Genomic DNA, 14,397 nt, shown 5'->3' on the forward strand with positions numbered 1-14,397 from the left:
CAGTACCACACTGTTTTGATTACTGTAGCTTTGTAGTAAGTGTTTGAAATCAGGAAATGTGAGTTCTCCAACTGTGATCTTTTTCAAGATTGTTTTGACTATTCAGGGCCCCTGTGTAACTGGGCAGGACCCTATGGGGCCTTCCCGGAGCAGACCCCTCCCCCATATCCTCTCCTTTAGCTCCTCCCTGAAGTACGTAGATAAAAGTATCTGATGCACATTTCTTGAGTTGTTTTACAGTTGCTAAAACCACCACCAAATGGAAGAAATTAACTACTTGATGACCATGAGTAGGTAGCTCCCAGACCTACTGGTGCCTAAGGATTGATAATGTTAACCCCTGTGACACTACCCTGTTACCTCACCATCAACCAATCAGAATTGTGCACAAGCTGATTACATACCCTGGGACTTCCCTCCCTCACCTGACCTTTAAAAATGCTTTCCTGAAACCCATTGGGGAGTTCGGGTATTTTGAGCACTAGCTGCCCTGGACTCCTTGCTTGGCACCCTGCACTTTCCTTCACCACAACTCAGTGTCAGTAGATTGGTTTTACTGAGTATGGTCAAACAGACCTAAGTTTGGTTCAGTAACACCTTGAGATCCCATATGAATCTTAGGATGGGTTTTTCCATTTGAAAAAAAAAATTATTGAGGTTTTGAAAGAGATTATATTGAATCTTTAGATCACTTTGGGTAGTATTGTCATCTTTACAAAAGCAAGACTTGCAGTCCAGGAACCCAAGATGTCTTTCCATTTATTTAGGTTTTCTTTAACTTCTTTCAGCAGTGTTTTGTAATTTTTGGTGTACAACTTTTACACCTCTGTATTTTTCAGCTCAGGATGAAAAAACAAAACCGAAACAAAATCATAGCCTGGGTCACTTGAAACAACAGAATTCAGTTTTCTCACAGTTCTGGAGGCCAGAAGTCCCAGATCAAGGTCTGGCAGTAATCAATGATCAAAAACCTCCCAACAAAGTAAAGTTCTGAATTGGATGACTTTTCTTGGTGAATTCTACCAAACATTTAAAAAATTCGGTTGGTTTCTGATGAGGACTCTTCCATAGCCTTCTTGTTGTGTCCTCATGTGGCCTTTTCTCAGTGCACGGGGAGAGAGAGCAAGAGTGCTCTCTTTTTTTTATTTTGGCTGCACCACGCAGCCTGCAAGATCTTAGTCCCCCGACCGGGGATTGAACCTGTCCCCTCAGCAGTGAAAGCATGGAGTCTTAACCACTGGACCACCAGGGGAGTCCTGGGAGCTCTCTTCTTTTTAGGATACTAATGCTGTCAGATCAGGACTCTACCCTGTGACATCATTTAACCTTAATTACTTCCTTACTCTCTAGCCACACTGGGGTTAGGGCTTCAATATAAGAATTCGGAGGGGACACAGACATTCAGTCTGTAACAGCCACCTCGGTTAAATTTATTCCTAGATATTTTACTCTTTTCAGTGTTACTGTAAGTGGAATTGTTTCCTTTATTTCCTTTTCGGATTCATTGTTGTTCACTGTTAGTGTACAGAAATGTAACTGATATTGGCGTGTTGATTTTGTATCCAGGAACGTTGCTAAATTCATTTTTTCTAACAGTTTGTGTATGAATAATCTTTAGTTTTCTATGTATGAGATCAGTTCATCTCTGAATAGAGGTAGTTTTGTTTCTCCCTTTCCAATTTAGATGCCTTTTATTTCTTTTTCTTGCCTGATTGCCCTGGCTAGAACTACCAAATATTGTATTGACTATAAGTGGCAAAAGTAGGCATCCTTGGGACTTCCCTGGTGGTCCAGTGGTAAAGAATCTGTCTTCCAATGCAGGGGACGCAGGTTCCATCCCTGGTCGGGGAGCTAAGATCCCACATGCTGCGGGGCAGCTAAGCCTGCGTGCCACAACTACTGAGCACATGCACCTCGACTAGAGAGCCTGCGTGCTACAAACTAAAGAGCCCACGCGCTGCAACAAAAGATCCCGCGTGCCAGAACTAAGACCTGATGCAGCCAAAAAAAAAAAGTGGGCATCCTTGGGAATTCCCTGGTGGCAGTCCAGTGATTAGGACTCGGGGCTTTCACTACCGGGGTCCAAGTTTGATCCTTGGTTGGGGAGCTAAGATCCCGCAAGCTGTGTAGTGCAGCCAAAAAATAAAAAATGTTGGCATCCTTGTCTTGTTACTAATTTTAGGAGAAAAGCTTTCAGACTTTCACCATTCAGTGTGACGTTGGCTGTAGGTTTTTCATGTTGGCTGTAGGCTTTTTTCATGTTGAAATTTCTTTCTATTCCTAGTTTATTGAGTGTTTCATCACAAAAGTGTATTAGGTTTTGTCAGATACTTTTCTGCATCAATTGAGATGATCTTTTTTCCTCCTTCATTCTATTCTTTTCTATTCTGCACACACATGGTGTGTTGATTGATTGATTTTTGTATGTTGAACTATCCTTGCATACCTGGGATAAATCCTACTTGGTCATGGTGTACGATCCTTTTAATATGCTGCTGAATTTCAGTTTGTTAGTATTTTGTTGAGGATTTTTGCATCAAAATTCATATACTTTTCTAATAGTGTCTTTGACTCTGATATCAGGGTTATGCTAGACTTGTAGAATGAGTTAGAAAGTGTTCCCACCTCTTCAGTTTTTTGGAAGAGTTCAAGAATGATTGGTGTTAATTTTTTTAATGTTTGGTAGCATTCACCAAGAAAAGCCATCCAGTTCAGAACTTTACTTTGTTGAGAGGATTTTGATTACTGGATTACTGATTCAGTTTCTTTACTACTTATAGGTCTATTTAGATTTTTTCTCAATTCAGTTTTGGTAGGTTGTGTGTTTCTGTGAATTTGTCCATTTCATCTAGGTTATCCAATTTTTTGGTGTACAACTGTTCATAGTATTCTCTTGTAATCCCTTTCTATTTCTATAATAAATGTAATGTTCCCACTTTCATTTCTGATTTTAGTAATATGGATTTCCTCTCTTTTTTCCTTAGTCTAGCTAAAAGTTTGTCACTTCAGTTGATCTCTTCAAAGAACCAACTTGTTTTCATTGATTTTTTTTTCTCTATTTTTTTCCTGCACTGTTTATCTCCTCTGTAATTGTTATTACTTACTTCTTTCTTCTGGTTTTGGGTTCAGTTTGTTCTCTTCTCATTTTTTAAGGTATTCAGTTAGATTATTGATTTGAGATCCTTCTTTTTTTGTTGTAGGCATTTACAGCTGTAAATTTTTCTCTGGGCACTACTTTTGCTGCATCCTTAAGTTTTGATGTCTTGTGTTTATCATCTCAAGGTATTTTCTAATTTCCCATGTGATTTCCTTTTTGACCAATTGGTTGTTTGTGTTTAATTTCCTCATACTTGTGAGTTTTCCAGCTTTCCTTCCATTATTGATTTCTAGTTGTATTCCATAGTGGTCAGAAAGATATTTGTTGATCTTCTGTCTTGTTCTGTTATTGAAAGTGGGGTATTGAAATCTCCAACTATTATTTTATAACATATTTCTCCCTTCAGTGCCATCAATTTTTGCTTCATATGTTTTGGTTCATAATTTGTTAGTTGCATATAGGTGTATAATTGTCATATCTTCTTGATGGATTGAACCTTTTACCAATATATAATGTCCTTTGTGTCTTGTACTTTTTCCGTCATTTACTTCTAACCTCTTTGTGTCTTTGTATGTAAAGTGAATCTCTTATAGGCAGCATATGGGTGGATTGTGTTTTCTTATCCATTCTGGCAATTTCCATCTTTTAAGTGGAGAGTTTATTCCATTCACATTTCAAGTAATTGCTGACAAGAAAGTATTTGCTTCTGTTATCTATTTGTTTTCTGGATGTCATGTATGCATTTTGTTCCTAAATTCTTCCATTATTGCCTTTTTTGGGTATTTAGTTGATTTTTTTGTAGCATATTATTTTGATTCCATTCTTCTTTTCTTTTCTGTATGCCTGTTAGTTATTTTCTTAGAGGTTACCTTGGGGATTACAATTAACATCTTAATCTTTTAACAACCTAGTTTGAATAATACCAACTTAATTTCAGTAGTTACAAACACTCTGGTCCCATATATTTCCATTACCCAACCCCTCATATTGTTACTGTCGCAAAGAGAAGTTACAAACCCAAAGTATAATAACCAATAATGTTGGGTTTTATATTATCTTGTATAGTTTCTTAACCATTTTTCTTTATTTCTTTTTATGGCTTCAAGTTACTGTCTAGTATCTTTTTGTTTAGCCTGAAGACTCCCTTTTGTATTTCCTTTACAGAACATCTACTAGTGATGAATTCATTCCCTCTTTCTCTTTTAGATTTTTTTATCTGGGAATATCTTAATTTTGCCTTCATTTTTTAAAATTTTTTTATTATTTTTAAATTTTTTCTGACCATGCCACACAGCATTTGGGATCTTAGTTCCTTGACCAGGGCTCGAACCTGCTCCCCCTGCAGTGGGAGTGTGGAGTCTTAACCACTATACCACCAGGGAACTCCCTCACCTTCTTCTTCTTCTTTCTTTTTTAAAATTATTTATTTATTTACTTATTTTTGGCTGCATTGGGTCTTCGATGCTCCACATGGGCTTTCTCTAGTTGCATTGAGTGGGGGCTACTCCTCGTTCTGGTGCTAGGGCTCCTCATTGTGGTGGCTTCTCTTGTGGAGCAGGGCTCTAGGTGCACAGGCTTTAGTAGTTGTGGCACATGGGCTCAGTAGTTGTGGCTCGCAGACTCTAGAGCACAGGCTCAGTAGTTGTGGCATACAGGCTTAGTTGCTCTGAGGCATGTGGGATATTCCCAGACCAGGGCTCAAACATGTGTCCCCTGCATTGACAGGCGGATTCTACCACTGCACTGCCAGGGAAGTCCCTCGCGTTCATTTTTTTTTTTTTTTTTTTTGTGGTACGCGGGCCTCTCACTATTGTGGCCTTTCCCGTTGCGGAGCACAGACTCCAGACGCGCAGGCTCAGTGGCCATGGCTCACGGGCCTAGCCGCTCCGCGGCATGTGGGATCTTCCAGGACTGGGGCATGAACCTGTGTCCCCTGCATCAGCAGGCGGACTCTCAACCACTGCGCCACCAGGGAAGCCCTCGCCTTCATTTTTGAAGGATAGTTTTTGCTGACAGTCTTTTCCTTTTAGCACCTTGAATGTGTCCTCCCACTGCCTTCTGGCCTCCATTCTGGTTAGAAATCAGTTGTTGCTGCTTTCAAGTTACTTCTCTTGCTGCTTTCAAGATTATCTCTTTGTCCTTTGATGATTTGACTATCTTGGTATGATCTCTCTGAGTTGATCCTGCTTGCAGTTCATTGAGCTTCTTGGATGTGTAGATTCATATCTTTTATGGAATTTTGAATGTTTGGGGTCATTATTTTTTTAAATATTCTTTCTGCCCCTTTACTCCTTATCCGTTTGTGGGCCCCCATAATATGTGTGTTGGTGTGCTAGGTGATGTCCCATATGTCCCTATGCTCTGTTCACTTTTCTTCATTTTTCTGCTCCTTAGATGGGATAATTTCAATTATCCTAACTTCAAGTTTGCTGACTCCTTTTGCTTGCTCAAGTCTACTACTGAATTGCTCTAGTGAGTTTTTCATTTCAGTTATTGTATTATTCTCCAGAATTTTTGTTGAGTCCCTTTCTATAATTTCTGTGTCTTTATTGGTGTTCTCATTTTGTTTAGACATTATTTTCCTGGCTTTGTTCAGTTTTTTTGTTTTTTTTTTTTTTGGCTGTGTCGGGTCTTAGTTGTGGCGTGCTGGCTCTTCGTTGTGGTAAGTGGGCTTCTCTCTAGTTGTGGTGTGTGGGTTTTCTCTTCTCTAGTTGTAGTGCATGGGCTCTGTAGTTTGCAGCACTCAGGCTCTCTAGTTGAGGCTTGTGGGCTCAGGAGTTGTGTGCAGGCTTAGTTGCCCCACAGCATGTGGGATCTTAGTTCCCCAACCAGGGATCGAACCCACATCCCCTGCATTGGAAGGCAGATTCTTTATCACTGGACCACCAAGGAAGTCCCTGGTTTTGTTTAGTTTTTTGCCTATGATTTTTTTTACCTCTTTGAGCACTGTTTTTTGGGGGTTTTTTTGGTTTTTTTGGCCACACAGCTTGCAGGATCTTAGTTCCCCAACCAGGGATCAAATCCGGGCCCATGGCAGTGAAAGTGCCGAGTTCCAATCACTGGACTGCCAGGGAATTCCCTCTTTGAGCATTTTTAAGACAGTTGATTTTAATTCTTTGTCTGGTAAGTCTAATGTCTGGGCTTATTCAGAAATAGTTTTTGTCAGTTTTTTTTTTATCCTTTAAACGGGCCATACTTTTCTGTTTCTTTGTATGCTTTGTGATTTTGTTGTTGCTGTTGAAAATTGGACATTTGAATATTATAATGCGTAAATCAGATTTTCCCCCTCCCTGCAGGATTTGCTGTTCTTGAGTGTTAAAGGCTTCTCTTGTGTTCCACCAGTGTTTTGACTGAAATTTCCTTGAATGCCAGGAGCTTAAAAAAAGTCTCTCAGTCTTTGCAGATTGGTTCTGTGCTAGGGTACTTCTTGAACATGTAGCCAGGCCAGTTACATTTCTGCCTTCTTCACTTCCTGCTTTCCTTGAGCCTATGGTTAGCTGGTGGTGAAAGCTTCAGATCTTCTCAGTTCTTTTCTTAGCGTGTATCCTGTCCTAGGCATATGTGTGACTTTCTCAGCTCCGCAGTGTACCTGGGTGCTTCTGAATGCCCTGATATCCCTGGGTTTCTCTGTGGCTTTACCTCCTTGGCTTTATGCAATCTGTGTGTCTCACCTGCCATCCTTTGCTGTAGGCAGCTGTGAGTTTTTCATGGCCTTACAGTCTTTTATTTATTTATTTATTTGGCTGCTCCGGGTCTTGGTTGTAGCACATGGGATCTTTGTTGCAGCATACAGGATCTTTAGTTGCAGCGTGCGGGATCTAGTTCCCTGACCAGGGATCGAACCTGGGCCCCCTGCATTTGGAGTGCTGAGTCTTAACCACTGGACCATCAGGGAAGTCCCCTACAGTCTTCTTGAGCAGTTCCTGTGCTTTTCCCATGCTCTGTGGGTTCTGAGCGAGGCAAAACAGAGCACCTGTGTCAGCCCTCCGGGTAGCCCTGGACTGGTTAGAACAGACAGACAGTAATTTGTGACTAAGGTCTGCTCTGCTTCTCTGGAATGGAGGGCCTGGGTCCCACGTGGTAGTCAGAGGTGGCCATCATTCACCCATCTTCAAGATGCCTGTCTCCCAGCCAGGGAGCGGCCAGGCTAAGGGCAAGTAAAGTCGACACAAAGCTTTCCTACTGTGTTTTAGTTGCCTTTTTCTTGATTCTGCATTCACAGCCAAAGGTTGCTGTAAACCTTTGACTGTTTTCCAGAGTTCTGACAAAGTTGGTTCTGACGGTTTCTGCAGTATTTTGTTTGTTTGTTTCTATGGAAGGATGGGAGTTTGGAGCTGCCTGCTTTGCCATTTTGCTGATGTTACACCCTAAATTTTTCTCTTTTAATCAGGAATGAGTGGATTTCATTAAAGGCCATATTACTGTCAATTAGGTTTTGTGGTGTGGGTTTTCAAAGTGGCCTGTTAATTAAGCCCCTCATTGCTTTCTGGATTAATTCCCCCTTCATTACAATGGACTGTTTTTAAATGTTCCAGTGTATTAAATTTCCTAGTCTTTAGTGTGCTTGCATCTGTGGTCATATGTGAGATTGGATTGTGTTTTCTGTGTTTAGTGGATTTTTTTTTTTTTTTTTTTTTTTTTTGCGGTACGCGGGCCTCTCACTGCTGTGGCCTCTCCCGTTGCGGAGCACAGTCTCCGGACGCGCAGGCTCAGCAGCCGTGGCTCACGGGCCCAGCTGCTCCACGGCATGTGGGATCTTCCCGGACCAAGGCACGAACCCGTGTCCCCTGCATTGGCAGGCGGACTCTCAACCACTGTGCCACTAGGGAAGCTCTGTTTAGTGGATTTTGATAGATGGTTATACTGACTTCATGTATCAAGAAGTAGAAATTTCATTCTTTTTTCTGTGTTCTGATTTGCTAATTTTTGCTTTTATGGTAATTTCTGCTTTTATGTTTTGTCTTTTGTTTTCCTTGGTATTTGTTTGCTCTTTGCTTTTTTAAAATTTATTTATTTTATTTGTTTTTGGCTGCATTGGGTCTTCGTTGCTGCATGTGGGCTTTCTCTAGTTGCGGTGAGTGGGGGGCTGCTCTTTGTTGCAGTACGCAGGCTTCTTATTGTGGTGGCTTCTCGTTGAGGAGTACGGGCTGTAGGCACGCAGGTTCAGTAGTTGTGGTGCGTGGGCTCAGTAGTTGTGGCTCACGGTCTCTAGAGCACAGGCTCAGTAGTTGTGGCACATGGGCTTAGTTGCTCCGTGGCAGGTGTCATCTTACCGGATCTGGGCTCGAACCCGTGTCCCCTGCACTGGCAGGCAGATTCTTAACCACTGCGCCACCAGGGAAGTCCCTCTTTGTTCTTTTCTAACTTGATGATTTGAGTGCTTAGTTCTTTGGTGGGGGGTGTTCATCCCCAGTTGAGTTCCTTTCTTGCCTGGGCTGCTCCCTACCCATGTCATTGTCACCCTGGACTTACAGGGGTGCTGCTGCTGGTTTTACCTTTTATTGAGAAGGTAAGACATGCACACGTGACAACGTTTCAACAACGACAGTGTCTTTCTTCTGTCTGTGCCTCTGTCCCTCATTTGTAAAAGGAGCTGGTAAATGCCTGCCTCTTGTCAGTGTGTAGTCAGACTGCCCTGGATTTCTCTGCCTTTGGGCTTCAGAAGCACAGACTTGGGAGTCAGCTTTGTATTCCTGAGGCCTTGCATCTTCAAAGCTGTGTCAATAATTGTTTTTAAAATGAAATTGAGTTTTGTGGAGAGGCCTCGTACCGCCCTGGTGGTCACTCCACCAGCCTGTTGGGAGAGGACGCAGTCTCTCTGCCATCACAGTGTCTCTGGCCTCTGCACTAGCCCCGAGGCTCGCGCACCAGGTTCTGCTGAGCAGAGTGTTTTTGGGAATGAGCCTCAGGTACACCGATCACATCCCATTGCAGAAGCTGTAACTGCCTTTGCCTCCGTGCAGGCCATTCCGTCTCACAGGTTCTTTGAGCACCTCACAGGCCCTGGCTCCCCCACCTGGGCTCAGGCCCCAGCCTCTTTCGAGGAGCTTTTGCTCCCCTGTCCTGGGGCTGGGCTGCTCAAAGCTGACAATTGTTGAGGTAAATACCTGCTTGTTAACTTTCAGAGAGAGAGGCCTCCTCTTCTGTTCGTGAAGCCGTGTGTACCCCTTCCAACTGGTCATCCTCCTGCACCTGCGTCTTCCTGACGCTCTCTATTCCCTGGTCTCAGTGAATCACTCCCTCCTCTCTGTTCCCTCCACTCACAATTCATAGTAGTGAGGTCGCTTTTGACTGCAAGTAAGGAAACCCCCCACTTAGCGTGGCTTTGAAAAGGGAAAGTTGCTGCCCCTGACAGAGTCCTGGGGCAGGGGCTCTGGACTGGCAATCCAGCGGCTCGGCGAGGGGAGAGCACAGACCTGCATGGGCTTCACAGTTTCCCGGAAGGAAGAGAAGAGGTCTCTTCTTTTCTCTCTCTCTCCTTGAACTTTTTATTTTGAGATAACTGTAGATTTTCATGCAATTGTAGGAAATAACAGAGATTCCCCAGTAGCCTTCACCTGTTGTGCAACTGTAGTGCAGTGCTGTAACCAGGAAGTAGACGCTGATCAGTCCACCAACCCCATTCAGACTTCTCCATCTGTGACACGTGTGTGTGTGTGTAGTTTGGTGTGACCAAAAACAAAGACGCCCATCCCAGGGGCCCACCACAGACCCCTCACTCCTCATTATCCAGAACCAGGACACGTGGCCACCCCTGGTCTGTCACTGGCCGAGGTGTGGGCAGTACCATGATGGACTGTGCTGTCCAAAAGGAGTATACTGCAAGCCACAGCCGTGCTTTTAAATTTTCCAGAACTCCCATTAAAAATGAAAATTAGGGAATTCCCCGGCGGTCCAGTGGTTGGGACTCCGCGCTTTCACTGCTGAAGACCCGAGGAGGGTGTGGGTTGGATCCCTGGTCAGGGAACTAACATGGAAGGAAGGAAGAAAGGAAGGAAGGAAGGGAGGGAGGGAGGGAAGGAAGGAGGGAAGAAGGGAGGGAGGGAGGAAGGAAGGAAGGAAGGGAATTAAACAAGTGGAATTCACTTTGGTAAGTATTTTACTTAATACAGTATATCAAAAATATTTTCTACATGTAATCAATATAAATAATTATTAACTAAATAGTTTATTCTTTTTTTTTTGCACAAAGTCTCAAATCCAGGTGGTATTTTACGCTTATAGCACATCTAAATTCGGAAGAGTCCTGTTGCAAGTACACAATAGGCGCTTGGGCTGGTGGCCACCATATTGGATGGGACAGGTGTAGACCAGTCAGGATTTACCCCGGTTCACAATGAGGGGGCAGCATGGACGGAAACAAAACTGGGATTTTGCCAGCAAGGAGACAGCGGGAGCAGCCGTTGGCTGGACAGTCCGTTGGGGTCAGCTGTGGTCCAGCCCCCCTCTCTTTGGGGCTCCTCAGAGGGCTAATTCTGCTTTATAACTGGTGGTGTGGGTGTCGTCTCAGCGAGTTCTGGTTCAGGCAGAGACCTTTATCTGTTTCCCTCCCACTTCCTGTCCCTAGCACTGTGCATTACACAGAGTAGGCGCCCCACAAACATTCTGTAAGTTATTGAATTTGTAGTTCTCAGAGAGCCTTGGAAACTACATTTTGCTGTGTGCAGGTGGATTATTTGTGCAGGGTTGTCTCTGTTTCTTGTTCATTAGATGCCAGTAGCCACCTTTGTCATTGGGACAACCTCAGGCATTTCTAAACCTCTCCAGGAGGGACAACACTGTCCTCAGTCGAAAACCCTGTTTCTGAGTTAGCTTTGATTTCCTTTTTAACAGTTTCATTGAGAGTCACAAACCCTGCATTTCATGCATTTAAAGTGTACAGTTATTCAATGGCTGTTAGTATATTTGCAGAGTTGTTTCTCCATCACCACAATTTTAGAACATTTTTTATTACTCCTCAAAGAAACCTCCCCTTGTTAGCATCACCCCCAGTCCCCCAGGTGTAGGCAACCACAGATCTACTTTGTAGATTTAGCTATCCTGTATATTTCATATAAATGGAATCATATAATACGTGACGTTTTGTGTCTGGCTTCCTTCCTTAGCATAATATTTTCAAGGTTTATCCATGTTGTAGCATATATTCGTACTTCATTCCTTTTTATTGCCAAATAATATTCTGTTGTAATGGATATATCATAGTTTGCTTATCCATTCACCAGTTGATAGGTATTTGGGTTGTTTCCTCTGTTTGGCTATTATGAATGATGTTGCTATGAACATTGGTGAACAGGATTTTATGTCGACAAGCGTTTTCATTTCTTTAGGATATTTAGGAGTGGGGTTGTGGGTCCTGTGGTCACTTTATGTTTTTGGTAAGGAAGCGTTTGGGTCCAGACACTCTTCACGAGTGCAGCAAGTTCTCGCCTGGCAACGGGGAGGGGGTAAGGAAATTGTGTCGCGTCTGATGGTGGAATACGCTGCAGCCCTAGTGAAGGCATGGGTGCGCCGAGGGCGGGCGAGTGGGTGCTGCCAGCAGCAAACCGCATGCGTGTGTGTGCAGGAGTGCCGCATGCCAGGGCGCTGGCCCACACCACACGTTTTCTACAACAGACAAGGAATTCTCCGACGTTAGTAGTTCTGTGGCTGGGTCTTAGAAAGCGAAGTGATCTGCCCCACGCGTGGGCGGGCACAGGCTGTGCGGCCAAGAGCACCGCGCTCCCAGAATCCGGGTCCCTTGACCAAGGAGTGTGCTGACTGCTGTGCGCCGCAGGCTGTGTTGTGGACACGCTCAGCCCTTATCCTGGGGTGGAATGTCTAGTACTACTTTTTTGGTGTGAATGTTATATTTCTATGAGAAATAACAATAAAGCTACTTCTTTTCTTGAAGGGAAGGTGAATCATGCCGTGAAAGGTACCTATGAGTTCAGAGGAGGGAAAGTTCCTGTGGAATTCCGTTTTATTGGAGACAGCGATTTTTTTTTTTTTTTGCAATATTCAGTGTGCTTTATTGGGTTTTTAAGAAAGCATTTTGAAACTTAGTGACCAACCTAATTTCTTTAGTTTTTTTCTTTGAAATTTATTTTACGGAAGTGTAGTTGATTTGCAATGTTGTGTTTCTGGTGTACAGTAAAGTGATTCAGTTATATACAGGTATGTATTCTTTTTCATATTCTTTTCCATTATGGTTTAGAGATTGTGATTTTAAATTTAGGTGTAATTCATAGGGTAGTTTGGTCATGAAAGATTGGAAAATCTGTTCTAAAAATACTTCCACAAATGTTTATTTTCAAAGAGAAAATGATGGAATTTTTAAATGTCAGAGTATTCATTGACAAAGAGCTGTACTGTGAAAAGTGCTAGGAACCCAATTGTTGGAAACAGTACAAAGAGGTCATCTTCAGAAAGCAAAGTTAGCAGATGATGACTCTGCTCACTGTGCAGACTTGGTAATTCAGGCAACCACGAAGAGATAAGAGAGAATGAACACTTAACAGTTACAGGGCATGAGAAGACAGTCTGTGCTCAGAGGCCAGGAGCTTTTCCTGCCTTTCGACCAGGCCCTCTAGTGGACTGTGAAGGTTAGAGCGCAAGGAAGCCCGCCTTCCCATCCCTCTGTAACTGGACCCCGGGGCAAGCAGCCTGAGGGTGGGTCTGGGCCAGGCCTGGGTAGACGTCCTCGGGGCAGCCAGGCCGGGCTGTGTTCCTTGTGGGTGAAGGGTTACCCCGCGGAAAGGACACCGCTGAGGGTTCTCCACCGGCCAACACACGTGGTCGATCATCAGTGGATCCATCTAGGAGCTGCCTGTCCACATCAGTCCAGCCACGAGTCCCGTGTGGTGTCAGATCGCCAGCTGGGCATGCGCCATGGGGACTTGGTGTGGCTGCTGGCCAGGTCAGGGAGTGGCTGCCAGAGAGCTGTGTGGTGTCCTCCCTGAGCCCCAGGGAGAGCTGCCACAACGGTGACACAAAACTGTGACTGATGTACAATGGTGGAAGGACTCTGGGTCTTCAGTGGATTAAGAGATGTGTGGGGTGCGGTGGGGTCTCAGGGTTCCTCAAGGTTGCCCTGGGGAGGAAAGAGCCGGCTTGCCTGCAGGCCAGGAGTGGACCCGTGGGGGAAAGGCCCAAGGGGTTTGGAGGAGCCTCCTCTTGGCCTTAGTTGCTCCAAAGTGGCTTTGTGCCTGGGGAGGGTGGGGTGAGAGCCGGGAGGGGTGGGGGGAGCCAAGGTTTGCACTGTCCTTGCGGGTAGCTCTCCATGGCTTGTGGAGAGGACCATCTGAGGCAAATTCCTGAAATTTTGAATACTATTTTTCTACCACAAAGCCGTGTTTTCTCATTGAGGCCCCTTCTAGTTTCTGAGCTGCCTTCCCACAGAATAAGTTTAACTCTAATGTGTGGAAAACTCACGTGTGGCACTTAGGCCTTTATCCACAGGGTAGGTACTGTGTTGAATTTTTGCACACCCCCTTCCACACAAATCCCTGGGGTTTTGGAGCCACTCCTTTGGTCACCCCGAGGCCTGGACAGGGATAGAGTCTCCAAGGAGTTAAGACATGCTCCCTGGGCGGCGAGAGGTTCGGCCTGTCCTGTGTCCTGTAGCGAGAGAGCTGCTTCTCCTGACTTTTTGCCCATGTGCAGCATGCAATGTGGGTGGCTTCTACCTCAGGGTCACCCCCACATGACAGATGTTGGGGAATGTCCCGGGCTTGCCTGGCTGGCCTGACTCGTCCTTGTCTCCAGCTCCTGGCACATGGCCCAGCACGCGGCGGGCCCCAGGTGGTTGGTCAGTCCTGGTTGATGGTTGAACATATCTGGTGGGTTTCAGCAGCCAGGGTCATCCAGGAAGGCTCTTTCCGTGGCTGAAGCCGGTCCCTTCTTAAAACCCCGAAGCAAAATCTCTGTGTCCCTGTGGGCTCGTTGGTAATGGTGAGTCTAGCTCTCCTAGGTAGTGAGCAGTCAGGACAAGGCCTGGGAGGAGTCCGCTGCCACTTTAACTTCTGGACAGTGTTCTAGACAATTCTGTGTTCCCTAAAGAAGGGATTAGGGAAGGTTTTGTTGGGGTGAAAATGATTTCCCAGTCCAGCCATGGCCCACCCCCTCCGGGTGTGCATGGGTCTGTCTCCTCACCCAGGTGCAGCGCCCGAGGTGTTGACATCTCCTCCCTCACCCGCTCCTGAGGCACCACCTTCCTGCCGTGCATCCTGTAGGTTCATCTTCCGACCATGGATCCAGCTGCTCGATTGGGTGGTTCAGACCCCTAAACTCAGCCCCAGCCTCCTGTCTTGCTCCATGCTGTC

The 14,397-nt window shown here is 44.9% G+C and overlaps 1 protein-coding gene and 1 non-coding gene across 2 annotated transcripts in view; one reads left to right on the forward strand and one right to left on the reverse strand.

Moving 5' to 3' along the window:
* UBE2L3 (ubiquitin conjugating enzyme E2 L3) overlaps nucleotides 1-14,397 on the forward strand; it is a 42,576-nt gene that overhangs the window by 20,939 nt on the left and 7,240 nt on the right. The gene's annotated exons all lie outside the window — the stretch shown is intronic.
* TRNAW-CCA (transfer RNA tryptophan (anticodon CCA)) lies at nucleotides 6,920-6,992 on the reverse strand. The gene has a single exon. It is a non-coding gene; the product is annotated as a tRNA-Trp (tRNA).

Source organism: Pseudorca crassidens, chromosome 12, assembly GCF_039906515.1.
Source record: "Pseudorca crassidens isolate mPseCra1 chromosome 12, mPseCra1.hap1, whole genome shotgun sequence".
Lineage (NCBI taxonomy): Eukaryota > Metazoa > Chordata > Mammalia > Artiodactyla > Delphinidae > Pseudorca > Pseudorca crassidens.